This window comes from Nothobranchius furzeri, chromosome 13 (assembly GCF_043380555.1).
Source record: "Nothobranchius furzeri strain GRZ-AD chromosome 13, NfurGRZ-RIMD1, whole genome shotgun sequence".
Classification (NCBI taxonomy): Eukaryota; Metazoa; Chordata; class Actinopteri; order Cyprinodontiformes; family Nothobranchiidae; genus Nothobranchius; species Nothobranchius furzeri.
In genome coordinates, this window is record NC_091753.1 from 67,802,472 (window position 1) to 67,819,244 (window position 16,773).

General features: G+C 47.6%; 1 protein-coding gene and 1 non-coding gene across 2 annotated transcripts in view; both read left to right on the forward strand.

Moving 5' to 3' along the window:
- LOC107373070 (myelin protein zero-like protein 2) overlaps positions 1-16,773 on the forward strand; it is a 55,754-nt gene that overhangs the window by 32,570 nt on the left and 6,411 nt on the right. The gene's annotated exons all lie outside the window — the stretch shown is intronic.
- Positions 4,107-4,271, forward strand: LOC129155792 (U1 spliceosomal RNA). Its single transcript, XR_008560171.1, has one exon. It is a non-coding gene; the product is annotated as a U1 spliceosomal RNA (small nuclear RNA).

The window sequence follows — 16,773 nt, forward strand, 5'->3', positions numbered from 1 at the left end:
AACTCTGCTAATGATGGATGTTCTGTTTGAATGAGGTGTGAGATGTTTGGTGTGTGTGAATGAGTGTCATTCAGAACCCTCGTATCCGGAGAGACAAGTCTGAGTGGGAGATGATGTTTTGCTCCTAACTGATCAGAGTAGTTTCATAACCACATGAGACGCCATATTGTCGCATCCACATACCCTCAGAATTGAGACCTCCGTACAGATCCGGATGCCAGGTCCAAGACCCTCCTCTGGTACTGGAGCCGATGAAACAGCGTCGACAGTACGACAAACCAGTCTTTGGATAGTCTCCAGGTAAAAAGCGACAGGTGGTTCACAGCGTCAAAAGGGGACCCTCCTTAGGCCAGCGAGTTCAGCTTTTATTCTGAAAGGTAACGTTGCTTGGTTCACAAAACAACAGAATTTTCCCAGCTTGATGGTTCTCAGCTTGAAAAGAGAAGTACAGAATGGCCGGTCCAATACTTCACTTAGCATGCGGTGAACTTCATGGAATCTTGAGAACTGAACTTAAGATGTGCCGGGACTGTTCTGCCAATCTGGATGCTTTGAATTCTGGTTGAATCAAAGCTGGCAGATTTATAAACACCACAGAGACTATGCCACGCTTCAGACTAGGAAGGTTCTGATTGGATCAGCAACAGCAATGTGTCATGCGGCTGTTTACCTTACGTGTGTCTAGTGAACTAGATTAAGTCATATTACTTATTGAAACATATTAATCTTATCATTGTGATTTCACAGATCGGTCACATTGTATTATTGACTAACAGTTGTTTTGATTAGCTTTATTAAAAATAGAGTTCTTTGATTGAATAAAATAAAAGAGTCTCTTCATCTTCTGTCTTCATTGGTGGAAAGTAAACAGTTTAGAAGCAAATGCATGACCTTGAGGCTGTTTCATGCACTCTGGCGCTGTGTCAAAGGCAACTGTGAATAGAGGATAAATAATCTTGGTGGAATAGCTCCTTCATCACGTTACACATTTGTAACTTTCACTAATGCAGTTTCCGTGCTGTGATACTCTCTAAAACCAGACTGAACTTCCTCGAACAGATCATTGGTTTTAAAATGCTCCCATACTTAGTTGGCCACTATTTTCTCAAGGACTTTGGATAAAAATGGAAGGTTAGATATTGGTCTATAATTCATTGGGTCATCTGAATCCAGAGAAGGTTTCTTAAGTAAAGTTTTGATTACAGCAACCTTAAAATCCTGTGGTACATATCCATTTACTAAGGATAGATTGATTATATCTAGAATGGGGGCAATAACCAAAGAAAATCCATCTTTAAATAATTTGGTTGTGATTGGATCTAAAATGCAAGTGGAAGGTTTAGAAAAAGCTAATATTTTTGATAACTCTGAAAGCTCAACTGGATCAAAATGGTTCAAACACAGATGAGGTTCTACAGTCACCTCTGATGCTGCCTCACTTACTGAGGAAGAAGAAATCGCATTAGGGAGGATGCTAAAGATTTTGTGTCTAATAGAATTAATTTTACTTATGACAAATCCCATAAAGTCGTTGCTGCTGAGGGCTAAGGGAATAGATTGTTCAGAGCTATGATTCTGTGTAAGTTTGGCAACTGTACTGAAAAGAAATTTTGGATTATTCCTTTTTCCCTTATTCTCCTCAATTAGCAATGAAAAATAAGCAGTTCTAGCTTGTCGAAGCTTATTTTTATAAATCACAAGACTATTTTTCCAGGATAAGTAGGACTCCTGCTGGTGCGTAGAGCGCCATGTTCTCTCCAATTTTCTTGAGTTTTGTTGTAAAGTTCGTAAATGAGAAATAAACCAGGGAGCCAACTTCCTATGCCTAATTACCTTCTTTTTTAAAGGGGCAACATCATCTAATGCCACACGTAAAGAATAAGTAACATCATGAATTAGATCATTAATTTGTGAAGTGCTATAAATGAAAACATTGCCCTCTACTACGTTCCTCTGAGATGCTGAGGACAGTAAAGGTGGAACATTTGATTTAAAAGATGCAACAGCATTGTCAGATAGAGACTGACTATAGTAAAATTTACTTTCATGCCTCGAGAACTCAGTTATAAAAAACTCAAAGGTTATCAAAAAGTGGTCAGAGAGGACTGGATTATGTGGAAATATCGTTATTTCCTCACACTCTATGCCATAAGTCAGCACAAGATCTAATGTATGATGGCAGGAGTGGGTGGAGCTATGTATTCTTTGGGTAAAACCAATTGAGTCTAAGATATTACTAAAGGCTACACAGAGGCTATCATTTTCAATGTCCACATGAATGTCAAAATCCCCCACTATAATGACCTTATCACTATTTAGCACCAAATCAGATAAAAAATCAGAGCTGATCCAAAATCTCAGAGTAAGGGCCTGGCGGACGACACAAAACTACAAACAAGAGGGGGTGTTGTCGCGCGGTTATGCGCTCCATCCCGCAGCACTCCTCCGTGAGAGCGGGGGTGGGTGGTTTGAACATGTTCCGCTGCTGTTTCTCACCAGTATCAGCTGATGGCGGGCTCTAGTTTCGTTGTGCCATTTGTGTCAGCGGACACGGTAGGGTCAGGGAGGGGGTGGGGCATGAAGCTTAGCCTGCTGGGTGGCCAAGGAAAGTCTGGCGGGCCTCCAGGCTTATAAAGCGCTGGGGAAACCTGATTTTAAGCCTGATTTTTCATCTGTGTGATTTTAGCAGTGGGCAGGACACTGTCTCAATGGGGTAGTGGGTGGGTAACAGTACTGAAGCTGCAGAGGGGTGTGTTAAACTACAACTCTGCTTCCTGGTCTGGACCCTGGGTGTTCATGGAGTACTAATGAAATTGGCCATGTTCCTAGAAAGAAGAACAGCTCCATCCAAAGAGGGATGGATGCCATCTCTTCGCATCAGACCAGGTTTTCCACAAAAAGTTTTCTAATTATCAATGTAGCCCACGTTGTCAGTGGGAAAATTTACCATGTAAACATTAGAGCCGTCAGACTAACAGCTTGTGGGAGACAAAGGCAAAACAACTATATACATTTTTGATACATAATTTTATGAACATTATAACTAAAAATAAAGGATACACAAAAATAGGGAAGGTCAGGAAGCCGGGACAACATGAGATCCATCTAACTAAAGTTATTATTGACCACCTCAGTGACCTCAACACCAGAGATTGGAGAGCCCAACCAAAAGTCCCAGAACCCTGTTCCTCACTAGAAGACGAAATACTCTGCCCACCGATCCATGCTCTGAGTCAAGGTCACTAGCACACCATCCCCCCATAAACAATGTTGGTAGCGCACTGCTTTCCCCTCCTGAGGCACCGGATGGTGGACCAGAATCTACAGTACGTAAGTCTTGCTCCATGGTTTCACTGAACTCCTCCCATGCCTGGGTTTTTGCCTTTGTGACCACTCGGGCCACTATCTGATTGGCCTGCCAGTACCTATCAGCTGCCTCTCGAGTCCCACAGGCTAAAAATACCCGATAGGACTCTTTCCTTAGCTTGACAGCACCCCAACCCTTGGTGACCACCAGTGGGTTTGTGGATTGCCACCACGACAGGCTCTGACGACCCTGTGGCCGCAGCTCCGGTTGGCCATCACGACCATGGAAGTATGGAACAGGGCCCACTCGGACTCAATGTCTCCTGCCTCATCCAGTACATTTTGGATGTTCTGTCGGAGGTGGAAATGGAATTTCCTTCTGACAGGAGACTCCGCCAAATGTTCCCAGCAGACCCTCACAATATGTTTGGGTCTGCCAGGTCTGACTGGCATCCTCCCCCACCATCAAAGCCAACTCAGTTGATAGCTCCGCCCCTCTCTTCACCCGAAGCACTTTACTTCCTCGGCTCTTCCATCAGGGAGTCTATTCCTATTCTGAACAAATTTTCCCTGGATACACACATGACAACTTAAACCTTCTGTATTTCCTTTGATCTTCATACCTTCAACCACATTTTCCAAGTTTTGAATGTTGTTATAGTTACAATGCCCCAAAATCTCATGCCATGTTTGCATGTCTAAACACTTTGTACACTTATCATCACACTCATTTACAGTTTCCAAGTAGTAAATCAGGCAATCAATCAATCACGGATTGGATACTTCCAATCACGAATTGGATACTTACCTGGCAGGGGAAATACCTTGATCAAGAAGGTGGTTCACCCAGGGTGAGGCTCAGCCATTGCATTCCGTGTTGTGCTGACCCCTGCGAATTCCCCAAATGTGGGAATCTCAACTGCATAATTTGTGGTAGTGGGGGACTGCGTTCGCGCTCTCCCCTGATTTTAAAATCAAGCCTATGCTGTCGAGAGCCCACCTGGAGCGGGTACTCCATGCTTTTGTAATTTCTAGGCTTGATTACTGCAACTCTCTATATGCAGTGTTGAGGGTCTGACCTCATGAGGAAATTACTATGCAGTGATTTTCTCCAAAATGACTGTGCTTAAATTGCTCTGGAAAGCAAATAATCACATCAGCGCCAAGAAACTTCATTTCCCATGATGCTTTGCACACGGAAGCATTGTGATGACGCCACCGCCTAGTACCAGAAACACGTTCTGCGCATGTGCGGGAAGCCGTGGAGCTTTTCCCGCGAACTAAGACCATAAATCTTCAGCAGAGACAAAGAATCCTCGTTCTTTTGCCCAGGATACCTGGCGGTAAGGACACGCTTGTCGAACGCTCCGACTTCTTTGAGCACGCGGAAGCTCTAAGAGCCAAGTTGAGCCCACGGGACCGCTGATCTGCTCGTTTCTGCTCCCCTCCAGCTGATGTTTGAGGACACAGAACTACGGAGGAAAGCAGCAACAACTTCATCCAGCTCTCAGAGATGCTGTAAGTTGTCAAACTCAGCCCAAAAGAAACTTCGTTTTCTTTGTGTCCAGCCGTGGAGAAACACTCACGGAGAACGTGAAAACTGCGGAGAAACACGGAGAACCGTCAAATCAAAAGGGGGAGGGACGCCTCGCTCTTTTGGTGATCAGAAAACTCATTTTTCTCTCATTCTTTTCTTCTCCCGTTTCCTCTATAGTCCAGAATAAGCAATAAAACCGCACTATTGCTTAAAAAAAGTAGCTTCGTGTTTTCCTCTTTCGTTCCAAATTCGTCCTTCGGGTCATTTTGAAAGAATAAACTGCTTATTAATCATTGTTTGGTATCTTTAAATGTTCGGCCATGGCCAGGCTGATAAACTAAGGATATTAACTCGTGATTAATCTTTTGTGTTGTTGCATGATCCTTTGAAATGTTTTGAGTGATTTAAGGTTAAGTTACTACTGATTCTAAGTGCTTTGGAAGTTAAAGTGCAAGTTGCCACCCACACTTTAGCCAGACAAAGGAGTCAGCCATCTTGTATTCAAGACTCCATTTTGAATCCATACACACGCACACACACTACTCCTTTGTGAGAACAAAGGACCCCATTCATACATCCTACATACACACAAAACACCTTGAACATTATTTTGAATATACATCCTTTTATTATATCACATGGTTATTATTCATTTATGCCACTGTTTATTCATTTGACAAATTGTTAATTAAACGTTATAAAATTCAGATTTTCGTCTCCAGTAGCTTTGTTGTGTCGAAGAGAAGTCTCTGCTCCAAGGATTCTACGAACTTCAAGAAAGACTGATAAGAGTTTTGGATTCAATTTTTCCCCGGTTAAAGGGGAATGGTGCCCCGTATATCTAAGAATATCTTAATTAATTAATAAATCAGTAAATATTTACATATTTACAGAATTTATTGAAGAATCCAAAAGTAAGTTGAAGCTTACTAATTGTTCGCTCCTAATAACCCCAACATTTTAATTGGTGCGGCCGTGTGAGGCTTGGATACACAGAGATTTCTATCCGGCACAAACAAACAAATAAATCCAAAGAGCTTGAATTAAAAATAATCCGTTGTTCAGCCTTGAACCAGCAACAGAGTGGTGCTGATTTCGCTGAGCAGGAAGCTGCATCGAACTCTCACCAGTAACTCAGTGCTTCTTTAAAGGTGCAACGTGTAAATTAATTCTGGTTAACCTTTTAGGTTAAAATTCAGCTTTTCCTTAAAGGTGCAACGTGTAATTAATTCTGGCTAACCTTTTAGGTTAAAATTCAGTTTTTCCTTAAAGGTGCAACGTGTAATTAATTCTGGCTAACCTTTTAGGTTAAAATTCAGTTCCTCATTAAAGGTGCAGCGTGTAAGTAATTCTGACTAACCCTTTTAGGCTAAAATTAACTGCTAATTTAGCGACTTTAACTCACAGTGGCTATTGTAACTAACTGAAACCTTCACTCAAAGACTGATAACACCCTGTTTGCTAATATTCTGAAGGAATAACTAGCATATTTAACACTGCAAGTGTTGTAAGACGTTGCTACGGCAACGCACCAGCTTTTGCTAAAATACTGAAAGGAATAGTATTTTAAGCGTCAGTCACGGCAGTCCGTGCAATTTTAAAACGCTAAAACCTGTGCGCACAAAGGTTAATTTAGTGTTTTTCTGCTACAAAACTAGCAGTTGCTGCCAAAAGGTGCAGCTTTGAGCTATCTGCAGAAGCTCTACTAGGCTATTTTTGGTTCGGTTGTTAAAATGGAGGGACAGAGTAGTGAACTGACCAACTCCCAGCAACCAGGTGGCGCTGCGGCCCACGACTATGAACCTGGCCTACTTTCTGGACAAATATTGTCCAAACTGGTCGCGGTTGCTCGAGAACCCGACTACCCTTCTAGGGATTTCACTGAAGAACAGCGTAGCGTCGAGCTAGAAGCTGTAATCGATCAAATAGAAAACCCGGATGGTACAAAACCAATCCAGGTTCACTTAGCTAAGTTAGCCCTGATCCTCTATCAGAGAGAACTCCAACATGATCGAGAGATCTTGAACCTCCAGAGTATGCTAGCTGAAAAACAGCGAAATGGAAGTCTGAAGGATGACGAGGAGGAAGACAACACCGATTCTGGGGAAGATGGGGAGGAGACCCCGCCCCCTTCTGCTGATGACAACAGACAGTGGGAAGGGGGGAAACACCATGACTCTCTGGACGGACGCACGCCGCAGGGGAGAGATGAAGCTCATCTGTCCCAACCTTCGGCCCCGTTCCCTACACACACTCTAGGGCATTCAGGACCACCTAGGGGCCGAGAGCAGTTCACCCTCGAATCCCAGGTTGGACCCTCATCTTCACGGCCTTCTCAATCAGTGAGAAGTCGACCAGCTGAGCGGCACCTCTATTTAGACCGCTCCCCCAGTCCACGAAGGGTGCAAGGTGCCGATTGGGGTTATGCACCCCAAGCTGCACCTCAACCATCCACCCATCCTAGCTACTCCGGTATTCGGCATGCCGATAACCAGCTGCATGACCAAGCATCATACGCCAGTCCGTACCCGGACAGAGCGTATTACGCAGAAGCCCCAGTTGAAAGACGCAGGCTGCACTACGCAGACGTGCCCCGGGAGGAGGACCTCCCAAGACACCCACGTGACGTGCCAGCAGCCCGCCACAACATGCCGAACCCCGATTTGGGCCCCAGGAGTCAACATTGGGAGCCCAGAGCACACCAGCGATATCCAGCGCCTTCTGAGACAGACCGTGGGTCAGAGTCAGAGGATGACGCGCCGTACCGTGACTCAGGGCTCCGTGTACGTCAAATTGAATCGCTAGCTAAAGACATAGAACGCTTTGATCCTAACACCAATGAATCCAACGTCGACGATTATCTCAGGGAGATAGAACGTTGTCTGCTTGATCTTCCAGCACCCTCTTCAAGGGAAAAGCTCAAGCTAATTTGGAAAACCACATCTAGAACGGTGCACGGTTTCATGGAAACTCTACCACCTGACATTCGTGATCGGTACTCCTCGCTCTGCCGAGCGTTGAGAGATGAATACGCCACGTATGCAGACTCTGCGTCAGCTACAATGGGGGCCTTCTCCATCAAACACGGGAGGAACGAACCCCCCAGAGAGTATTATCGCAGACTCAAAAGTGCTTATTTCCAAGGTCGAAACGGCCCTGGGCTCGAGGAAGACCCTGCCTTCAGATCCCTGTTCATTCACAACCTGCACGAGTGTGTTCGCTCCGAAGTCTCAATGTATTGTCGGATGAAAAAACTGACAACTCAGGAGATTAGGAGATACGCTCAACAGGCTTGGGAAGCCGGCGGAAAGCCCCCAAAGCCTGACGCACATCACCGCGTCATGCACCTAGCTCCCGACGCCGAGCCGCGTTTGGAGCTTGAAGGCACAGAAGCTCCACCCACTAAGCCAAAATCTGCTAAACCTAGACCTGTTAAACCGCGAGAGCAGTCCCAATCTCCTCAACAGGGGAAGGGGGGTGCTGATTGGCCGCCTAGGTCTGGACAATCAGACAGGAAGTGGCCCAACCAAAACCAACGGCAGGCAGGTCGGAACAGTGGAAGGTTTAAGGAGCGCCGCCCACAGGTAGGTCCCGAACACAAGTCCGCAGGTGAGTACTTGACCAAAGCCGACCTCCAGGAGATGTTTCAGCAGTTCCTAGCTAAACAGAAGGAACAGCTGAGATCTGCAGATGAGACCCCTGCACCAAAGTCTGCTTCTAAGAAGCCAGACTCAGAGCCAACGTCCGCATGACTAGGCGTGGCTCAAGCCCCCAGCGTGGCCAGGACTTACCTGATCAGTTGGGGAAACACTACTGGTAGACCACAGGAGTCTCCTGAAATCTACCCCCCAGAGAAACCAGATACTAAATTTCTGAAGTTCCTTGGTGACTTAACAAACCATGATCATGCTCGCCGTTTGTACTGTAGCACCAATCTAGGTGGATGCATACAAGTTGATGCTCTGCTGGATACCGGCTCAGAAATCACCCTGATGTGCTCCACATTGTTCCATCGCGTGTCTGACACCATGCGGTCGCTCGGGAAACCAGTCCAGGTTGAACCTTGTGACCTGAAAATCACCAGCTACACCCAGACCCGGGAGTGTATCACTCACCGGGCGTGGCTGGATATCACCTTCCAAGACATGACTCTGGTTCACCCGTTTTATGTCTGCCAGCTAGACACTGAACCACTTCTCATTGGTCAGGACCTGCTTGAACGTCTAGCTCCCCTCATCGACTGCCAGAAGGGTCAACTGTGGGCCCAGGTGGACACACCTAAGCCCTGGAACCCAGATAGCAGCCGACCATCCTCCATTCTTGAGGTCAGCATAAGTGAGCCGCAAAACCCTTGTTCCAAGGTCATGCCCCTCCCTACGGCTCCCACAGACGATGACCGCCTGCAAAGGCACGAAACCGCTCCTGGAACTCCGCTCCGCGCACATTCATCTTTTCTCTGCTCGCTGAAGAACGTCAGCCTGCAGCCATATGCACCACACATAGTTGGTGGTCTTACCATCAACTGCACCCACATCTCAGATGCTCGCCTTGCTCTTTGGTCTGAAAAGTCAGCCATCAGCCAGCAGACGTTTGAACACCTGCGTCAGAAGGACCCCCTTCTGGTCAGTGTGACACGTAGCCATCGGCTCTTGTCACCTACTTGGCCGCAGAGGCTCCTGAAAGCGCCAGAGGTCTGCTCTCTGACTATCCAACTTGGAGCAAGACAGCTCACACATACATTCAGCATCATACCACAGCTTGATCCACCTGCACTCATTGGAGCAGATCTGCTGGTTCGACTAGGTGCCCAGCTGGACACTTGCAATCAAGTCCTTTGGGCCCGGGCCATACCATCCTCTGAGCCTGGCTCAGAAGGCCCTGAACACTTGCTGTCCGGTCAGACCATTCCACAGGCCTGCCGTGCAGTGGTTGAGGCCAGCACGGTTCTGCCCCCACTGGTCAAAGGAGTGCCTGTTCGTCTGACTCTGATGAAGCATCAGAAGCTGCCAGGCACACAGGCCTTCTTCCAGCCATCACCACACTTCTTGGAGCTCAACTTAGCCGTCTGTGGCACGCCACTCTTGGAGCTGAACAATCGTTCTGCCTACTTGTTGGTCGAAAATCCGACCCGGAGTCCTATCCACATGCCGGCAGGAAAGCCCTTAGGCATGCTGATAGATAGCTCATTCCATGACTTCGAACTGTCAGTCCCCGTGATCGGACAACTTCCGTTGTTCTTGAACGACAGACAGGTTGGTGTAGACACATTCAGTACTTTCCCTTCACAAATGATTACCATCAAGCGGCATGAAGCCCTTCCTGAGGAACCCATTTGCAGTGCAACCTTAGATACTGACGGTGGTCAGTGTCTAACGGTTTTTGCAATAAATACTCAACCCTCTGAGTCACCGGCTGAAAGCCCGGAACACCAGAGACCCTCCTCCTCTGAACCTTATGACGGCTTCGAGGCCGAAGTCAGCCAGCAGCTTGACAAAGCGGATGCGCTGGAGTCAGAGGAGCAGAGAGCAGAGCTTAGAAGCCTGTTCTATGAGTTTCAGTCCGTCTTATCCAGGGACTCCCTGGACTGTGGACTCACAAACCTGCATACGGTTCGCATTCCAACGAACCCGAATGCCCCTCCTACTTTTGTACGTCAGTACAAGATTCCCCTCGCTGCTTATGAGTCGATCCAGGAGATCCTCGATCAGCTGAAGGAGAAAAACATCATCAGAGAGTGTAACTCCACTTACAACTCTCCCATCTGGCCGGTTCTGAAACCGACTGGGAAATGGCGTCTCACCATAGACTATCGCGCACTGAACAAACAAGTACCTCTCTCCAGGTGGCCTATGATCCATTTAGATCAGGAGCTAGCCAGAGTCAGAGATGCTCGTTTCTTCTCTACGGTTGACGTAGCCAACGGCTTCTGGACCATGAAGGTTGAGCCGGCGGACCAGTATAAACTGGCTTTCTCCTTTGGAAATCGCCAATATACTTGGAACCGCTGCCCCTTTGGCTACTCTAACTCACCTGCCGAGTTCAACATCTTCCTCCACAAAGCCATGTCAGATGCTGCTTCCAGAGGGAACCTCATATATGTCGATGACATCTTGATGAGGAGTCGAACCTTCGAGGAGCACCTGGCCGAACTCCGTCACGTGCTGCAACAGCTCGCTGACGCCGGAGCTAAATTGGCGATTCTCAAGGGACAGTGGTGTCGAACCAAAGTGGAGTATGTTGGACTGCTGGTTGGCCCTAATGGAGTCGAGCCCCAAGCGGGACGCATTAGAGCCATTCAGGACATCAAAGCCCCAGCTAATCTGACCGAACTCAGGAGCTTCCTCGGAGTCTGCAACTACTCCAGGCAGTTCATTGAGGAGTACGCTGAAATAGCGAGGCCCCTCACTGAGCTGCTTCAGAACGACACACCTTTCGTGTGGGACAGACCCCAAGAACACTCCTTCCAGTTCCTAAAACAGAAGTTGGCGTCCGCACCCTGTCTGGCTTACCCAGACAAGGATAAAGAGTTCTACATAGAGGCTACTTTCTCCTCTCACTGCCTGAGCGCTGCTTTGAAGCAGAAACACGATCAGGACATGAGAGTTGTGGCATACGCCAGCAAGCCTCTGAGCAAGGTGGAACTCCAGTTCTCAGACTGCGAGAGAGCTCTCCTCTCTACAGTCTGGGCCGTCGAACACTTTCGTAGTTACATCGGTGGACAGAAAGTGATCATTGAAACGTGTCATCAGCCTGTTACCTTCCTAAACAGCCAGCGTCTGCGCGAAGGAAGAGTGTCAAACAGCCGCATTGCGACGTGGATGATGGTGCTCCAAGGATATAACATTGAGGTCAAGTATGGTCAGAACACCAAGCTAGCGCTAGGACAAGGGCTAGCAGGCTGCCAGCACTGTGACTCTGACTCCGTCATGGGCCCCCTGGACACACCTGCCGCAGTCTACCCGACCGCATCCAATCATCGCTACTTTGATGAGAATGTTTGCCAAGGGCTTCCGAAAGTTTACACTGACGGATGCGCCTACCTTCACGAAGGCCAGCTCCGTGCCGGGGTTGGAGTCGTTTGGGTGGACTGTGACACTAAGCAACCAAATCACTACCGGTTGGGCCAAAAGTCTAGTCAGTACGCCGAAATTGCTGCAGTGTTGATAACCCTCCAGCAGGCGGCAGCCTTGGACATCACTCAAATCGTCCTTTGCTCTGATTCAAACTACGCTAGACACAGCTTCATCTCTCACTTCCCCATGTGGAAGGAGAACCACATGAAAAACGCCAGGAACAGAGACGTGAAACACTCGGAGTTATTCCTAGCGTGTGATCTGCTCACCACTGAGAAAGGCATAATGGTCTACTGGAAAAAGGTCAAAGGTCACTCCAGGACCCTAGGTCCAGAGAAAGATGGTAATGACGAAGCTGACCGCCTTGCTAAGCTCGGTGCTGACCAGGGAACCTGCTGGGAATTCAAAGACGAGTGGCTTCCACCCAAGGCCGTTCACGAGGTCTGCGCGATTACTCGTCGCCATGCTAAACAGGCAGACGAACCTCAGAACGTTGGGGTACCCGTGTTTCTAGGCAGAAAACCACAGGACGCGGACCTAGTCACCATGCAGGAACAAGATCCTGACCTGAAGCTCATCCGCGAGCTTCTCCAAAAGGGGACGATGTCCAAACAACCGTCACCACCTATTGGCGCAAGTCGAGATTTGGTAACCCTGCATCGTCAACTCGCGCATCTGAAACTACAAAACGATTTGTTAGTTTACATACGTGACGATCACAGCCCGCCGCGCTGGGTTGTTCCACTCGACCACAGAGGAGTGATGCTTGCCTACGCCCACGACACTCCGGTTGGAGGTCACCGCGGAACAAAAGCTACCCTCGCGTCACTGACAGAAGTAGCATATTGGCCATCGATGTCCAAGGATGTACACAGCTATGTCCAAGGCTGCCTCATCTGTGCCCAGTTTCAACCCTCCCAGCCGCTTGCTAGAGCACCACTGCAACGCAGGGGAATAACCTTCCCTTGGTCCCACCTGCAGATCGACTGGGTTGGACCGGTTCCCAAATCGGCAAGAGGAAACAAATATATGCTAACTGTAACTTGCAGTTTCACAAAGTGGGTGGAGTGCCTTCCAGCGCCAAACGATACAGCCGTCACAACCGCTGTACTGCTGATTAACCACGTTTTCAGTCGATGGGGACTTCCACTCTGCATTGACTCTGACCGGGGAACTCATTTCACATCCAGTGTAATGACGTCCCTGTTTGAACTTCTGGGAGTGGAAGTGAGATTCCACCTCCCCTATCACCCACAGTCATCCGGACAGGTCGAACGGATGAACCGCACGGTCGTCTCTATGCTCAAAAAGTACGTCTGCTCCACTGGGAAGGACTGGGACGTCAAGCTCCCTCTGGTCCTGATGGCCATACGGTCCACTCCACAGCGATCCACGGGGGTTACGCCCTTTGAGATGATGACCGGCAGACTGATGACTCTACCACTGCACCTCCTGTATCACCCAGAGGATGTCAGTGTTGCCACTGCCTATACCGCTCATCAGTATGTGGCAGACTTGAAAACACACCTCAGAGCTACGTTCGCGCACGCTCAGAAGAAACTGGAGACCAACGTAGAAGGCGCTAAAGCCTACTACGACCAAAAGACAACCAGCCGCGAATACGAGGTGGGTGACAAAGTATTCTACTTTCGGTTCGCCCAACCGGCACGCAAACCTAAGAAGTTCCTGCCCTGCTGGTCAGGACCATTTGAGATCGTGGCAAAACTCTCTCCAGTTGCATACAGGTTACGCATCACCAAAGCGAGACAGGAGCCTGTCTACAAATGGGTGCATGCAAACCAAATCAAACCCTACGTCAAACCATCCCCGCGGGTACAGAGACCAGTCTCCCCGCAGGAGGTAGACGTAGTCGCTACATAGTTCTATGCATGGAAATGGAAAAGGGGGGGAAGTGCACGTTTAACCCACTAACATGTACTAACCGACAAAGAACCAAGCCCCCCCCCCCCCCCCCCCCCCCCCCCCCCGCCGTCATTTTCACTAACCAAGAGAAACTCCTCCTAGACCGCTAACAGGATGTACCTACTAAAACCTTACAGGGTACTCTGGTACCTACACTAGGCTCTGATTAATGGATCTCTACGTGCAATCAAGACTTTGTCTGAAACCATACATCAGGATATTGTGTACACACGAGTGGTGAGAGATTTGATGCAGGACCTGCTCAGGGAAGTAAGTTCCACGCTGGACAGCTTGGTTGAAAGTCGTATTTCCCCGTACTTGGTACCACTGGACCTGCTCAAAGTTAGCTTGACAGCTGCTACCCCTCTACTGTGCACCTTTCACAAATCCACCTAGCGTACAGCCTAGGTAGTGCAATTCCCATTCACGTTGATGCAGAAAATTAGAACTCGGTTTCCTGTTACATGTTCCCATAATTGTGACACCTCACATCTATAGGTTTAAGTCGATGCTGAACATTGGTATTTGAAAGGACGGTAGGCATTTCCACTTTGAACTAGAAACCTGACACTCCATCACCTCAACCTCGAACAGCATGACTCAGAGATTGAGATCATGGACGCTTTCCAGGGTTATAACTTTGCCTTCGATTTAGAAATTGACCAACAATTACTGATTGAAGGAACCAAACTTGTTAAGTTCACACAAACCCCGCGTGAACTTACTTTGACGCCCATGAATAGACGCCCAAGACGCTACATTGACACAGATTATACGACTTTAATCTGCACATTGGTCGCCCTGGGGATGGGATGGCTCATCACGGCCGTGATAGCTTATTCCGCCTACAGGCGTGTTAATAAACTCCAAGATAAGATGCACTTGCTCACCTACGGTGTGCCTCGTAACCGCGTTCGGGGAGACTCCAAGCGTGAATGTACCACACCTGTCTAAAGGGGGTGAGCAACATTTTCTTTGTTATTCTGTAAACCTAAGAGTAGTTCTCAATTTAGTCTACCTCACATATTTATCTGAGTGTTGCAGTATGTCACATTCTTTATTTTGAATACACACTGACTGTATGACCTAAGAATGTATTTTATGAGACCTCAAGGTTGCTATGAATTTTCTTGGATGTTATATGTTATATGTTTGTTTTTTTTTGGGTTTTCTGTATTTTTTTTTTTTTGTTTCTTACTTGGTCACATATTAACTAGTGGTTATGTGCCGGCCCAGCTCAGTCTGTCAATGACTCTGTCTGACGCACCAGCACATTGTAGTACCTCTTAGTTTTATGGTCCTTGTTTTAGCCCAAAGACTGTCCTGATCCACCCTTTGGACCAAAAAGGGGGGAATCTTGGGACCACATAGGTCAATGCGCGTTTGCGAACTATGGACCTCGTACATCACCGCGTGCTCCATAAACTGAACTGTATGGCCGGCGGTGAGATGCCCTTGTGTCCCCTCGTGGAGTTAACCGCCCACCGACCTTCCTCCTTCTACACTACTACCTCTCGCATGGACGACATCATCATTGCGTACCACCTGCGTGAGTGGCTTCTTCTCGTTATGCGCGTTGGGGACTATCCCGTTTCCTATCCTCTTTTGTTTTGTGCCTGACCAGGATCCAAGACAAAGACAAAGACCAAAGGCGCCAGGATCCAAGACAAAGACCAAAGACAAAGGCGTCCAAGGAGACCAACGTCCTAAGGGACAAACCCACCTGTGCTTCCGACAATCAAGTCGACCTACGTTCATGAGGAACAAACCCATCTGTGCTTCCGACGATCGAGCTTTGGGCGCGATCCCCGAAACCAAAAGGGGGAATGTTGAGGGTCTGACCTCATGAGGAAATTACTATGCAGTGATTTTCTCCAAAATGACTGTGCTTAAATTGCTCTGGAAAGCAAATAATCACATCAGCGCCAAGAAACTTCATTTCCCATGATGCTTTGCACACGGAAGCATTGTGATGACGCCACCGCCTAGTACCAGAAACACGTTCTGCGCATGTGCGGGAAGCCGTGGAGCTTTTCCCGTGAACTAAGACCATAAATCTTCAGCAGAGACAAAGAATCCTCGTTCTTTTGCCCAGGATACCTGGCGGTAAGGACACGCTTGTCGAACGCTCCGACTTCTTTGAGCACGCGGAAGCTCTAAGAGCCAAGTTGAGCCCACGGGACCGCTGATCTGCTCGTTTCTGCTCCCCTCCAGCTGATGTTTGAGGACACAGAACTACGGAGGAAAGCAGCAACAACTTCATCCAGCTCTCAGAGATGCTGTAAGTTGTCAAACTCAGCCCAAAAGAAACTTCGTTTTCTTTGTGTCCAGCCGTGGAGAAACACTCACGGAGAACGTGAAAACTGCGGAGAAACACGGAGAACCGTCAAATCAAAAGGGGGAGGGACGCCTCGCTCTTTTGGTGATCAGAAAACTCATTTTTCTCTCATTCTTTTCTTCTCCCGTTTCCTCTATAGTCCAGAATAAGCAATAAAACCGCGCTATTGCTTAAAAAAAGTAGCTTCGTGTTTTCCTCTTTCGTTCCAAATTCGTCCTTCGGGTCATTTTGAAAGAATAAACTGCTTATTAATCATTGTTTGGTATCTTTAAATGTTCGGCCATGGCCAGGCTGATAAACTAAGGATATTAACTCGTGATTAATCTTTTGTGTTGTTGCATGATCCTTTGAAATGTTTTGAGTGATTTAAGGTTAAGTTACTACTGATTCTAAGTGCTTTGGAAGTTAAAGTGCAAGTTGCCACCCACACTTTAGCCAGACAAAGGAGTCAGCCATCTTGTATTCAAGACTCCATTTTGAATCCATACACACGCACACACACTACTCCTTTGTGAGAACAAAGGACCCCATTCATACATCCTACATACACACAAAACACCTTGAACATTATTTTGAATGTACATCCTTTTATTATA